Source organism: Crocuta crocuta, unplaced genomic scaffold, assembly GCF_008692635.1.
Source record: "Crocuta crocuta isolate KB4526 unplaced genomic scaffold, BGI_CrCroc_1.0 scaffold686, whole genome shotgun sequence".
Lineage (NCBI taxonomy): Eukaryota > Metazoa > Chordata > Mammalia > Carnivora > Hyaenidae > Crocuta > Crocuta crocuta.
The window spans coordinates 226,828-230,286 of record NW_027528884.1 but is presented as its reverse complement, the minus strand read 5'-3'; positions in this window follow the sequence as shown (position 1 = coordinate 230,286).

Here is a 3,459-nt window from a genome sequence, read left to right as displayed (position 1 = left end):
ATTCCATTTCTAGGTATTTATATAAGACAAATGAAAACTTCTATTCATATCAAGGCACATATGCAAACATTTATAGCTGTTTTATTTGCAAAATCACCAAAGCTGGAAACAATCCAAACGTCCATGAGGAACTAAAGGGGTAGTAAGTACATTGTGAAAGGAATACCACTCAGTTGTAAAAGGGAATGAATTGTTGATGAATGCAACAACACAGATAGACCTCAAAGTCATTATGCTAAGTGAAAGAAACTAGACAAAAAGTACATTAACATTTATTTAAAAGATCCATCTTATGTATATTAATCCAGTGATCCAAAGTAGTTCAGTGGTTGCCTGGGGTAGAGAAGAGAGTAAGTCAAAAGACAAGAATAGAGAGGTTACATCAGGATTATGAAAAAATTTGGGGTGTGAAGAATATATTCACTATTTTGATTATGCTGATGTTTTACAAGTATATAACATATGTCAAAATTTGACATAATTATACACTTTAAGCATCTATAATTAATTGTATGTCAATTATACTTCAATAAAGCTGCTAACAGATTTTTAAATCACACACAAAACTTTAATTTTTGTACTATATGCCAATTAGGAGATTGCCACAGAGATAAAACAAATCCCAACCTTACAAAGATTATACCCTAAAGAACACACATACTCTGATTTAACAAAATATATGTATATATTTATTTGTTCAAACAATTTTGGAACAGTCTGATATTGAAAATCCCCTAAGTAGCAATATCAAGCAAGCATAAAGCTAAGTAATCTTTAATTAGAAAAAATGCAGAATAATCTGGCTCTTCTTGCTTAAGAAGCTGTAGAAGACATATTCATGAGCCAAGGTTTTGGGTATTTTTTTTTACTTTTGTTTTTTCCAGTTTTATTGAAATATAAATGATATACAAAACTGTATCAGTTGAAGATGTACAGTATAATGATTTGACTCATATTGTGAAGTTATTGCCAGAATAGGTTTAGTTAAAATCCATTATGTCATGTACAAAATAAAGAGAGAGAGAAAGAAAAAGGAAGGAAGGAAGGAAGGAAGAAAGGAAGGAAGGAAAGAAGAGAGAAAAAAAGGTTTTTTTTCTTGTGATGAAAACTAAGCTTCTACGGTCTTAACAACTTTTAAATATACCATATAGCAGTGTTAACTATAGTCATCATGTTGTACATAACATCCTTAGTACTTATTTATCTTATAGGTGTAAGTTTGTACATTTTGACCAACTTTATTGAAATCACTCTCCACCCACTCTTTGCCTCTGATAACCACAAGCCTGATCCTTTTTCTATGAGGTTTTTCTTTGTTTGTTTGTATTGCACATATAAATGAGATCATACAGTACTTATCTTTTCCTTTCTGACTTATGTCACTTAGCATAATGCCCTGAAGCCCTATCCATGTATTCACAAATGGTGGGATTTCCTTTTTTATAGCTAAATATTCCAGTGTGTGTGTGTGTGTGTGTGTGTGTGTGTGTGTGACAGCTTCTTTATCAATGTATCTGTTGATAGATATTTGGTTTTTTTTCCATGTCTTGCCAAACTTTTTAAATGCCAATAAATAATGGGAATTTTATCTTCAAAAATTCAGATATTGACAAATAGCTTATATAACTATATTTTGGGTTATCCACATACTGACTTAACCTCATCTCTCTTAAGCGGATATAGTGGTGGCTGTCTTAAACAAAATTATGCTAGAACGAAACATCTTATCAAGGAACGTCATGATTGATATAATAATTGAACATAATATGTTATTTTAATGCTATGAAAAATTAGGCTGCCATGATAAAGATTGAAAATATCTTGGTGACTTGCAGAGACGCATAGATATTTGTGGAGTATTAAATACTGAAATGTAGAAGATTATATATGTATAGGTACATATACATTATGTTTATATGTATGATTCTGTGAGCTCAGAGAAAAATATGGAAGTATGCCTATGAAATGTTCAACGTAGGACTCCTGTGGTAGCAACGTTGGAAGGGAGAGGCAGTAGAAAATAAAGTTAAAAAAAAAGGTGGTGTGCTTAGATTACATTAATATTTTTGTGTAATTTTTAATATATTGCAATGTATAACAGAACAATAGTTATTATTTTAGCACTCTCTTAACCCAACAGATTTAATTCTACTTCATTTCAATATATATATTATATTTACATTAAGCCATATGGAATTGATAATACTCATCTCCTTATGAACTCAAAAGGGCAATTCCATATCATTAAAACAAAGATTATGATGATAATTCGTGCAGATTTTCTTAATTACCTTAAGTCCTGCACATAATTGATCTAGAGACCCTACACCCAAAATTTGTAGAGAAGAAAGTTATTCATCTATTTTAAAATTAAATATTGTTGAGTAGTTCCTTAACAGTAATTTGACAAATTATTGTCCAAACTCCCCAGTTATTGGATACATAACATACTTGATAAAAATATAAAATAAAAACTAAATGAAGAGTTGACTTGGGGGAAAAATTAAAGTTATTGGAGGTAAGGGAAAAAAATCAAGCAAGAATGCAGGAAAAAGACAAGCACTGAAGCAGAAGCCTCTGGGAATGTCTGCTACCGCAGATCCTATATTTAGATGGATCACAGGGGGAAGATATGCAACAAGCAGGATGGAAGATCTCATCTGATAAGCTCTCCATAAAGTCAAAAGACGGGATGGAGGACTACTTGACTTTCTCAAGCTTGGCTCTTTACAGAACAGAGAAAAGGAAGGAAAACCTCTCTGAAAATTTCTAAGCATATGCATTCATCTGAAGTTGGACAAGTTTCACCCATGTTTGCCACATACCATCACAAGAAAAATAAAAGTGGTTTAGATTGATTGTATCCTTGAATATCTAAGAGATTCAAAATATGGATCCTCTCTGGTAGACCACACTGTAGAACTAGACTTTGTAAAATTTCTGTAGATAAAATTCCAATGGATAGAGGTTCATAGTAAACAATTATGAGAAAGACATGCAGAAACAATTCGCACTCATTGAGCTAGAGTGAGCCAGCAAAATGAACAAACCAGGGAATCAGATGCTCAAAACCCACATACTTACTTAAATATTAAATAGAAGATATAAAATAATATATTAATAGGTTTAAAGTGAACAATGATGGCAAAACTTTAAGAACGTAACCGGAGGAAAAAGGGAACACCCAAATATGGAAAAAATATAACTTTTAGATATAAGGACAGAAGGAAAAATACATAGATTCTCAGATCACAATGAATTTCAATCACAGCCTATGACATTGTAAAGCAATAATGATAAAGAAGAATTCTTAGAAGTGATCAACACATAATGACATTACTGCAAGGAATTATACTGACAGAAGAATGTATAAGAAAACTCAAAAGTATTGACAATAAACTATTTGTAAAAAAAAAAAAAAATAAAACTCAAAAGTCATGGACAGTGGCCAGTGATGTG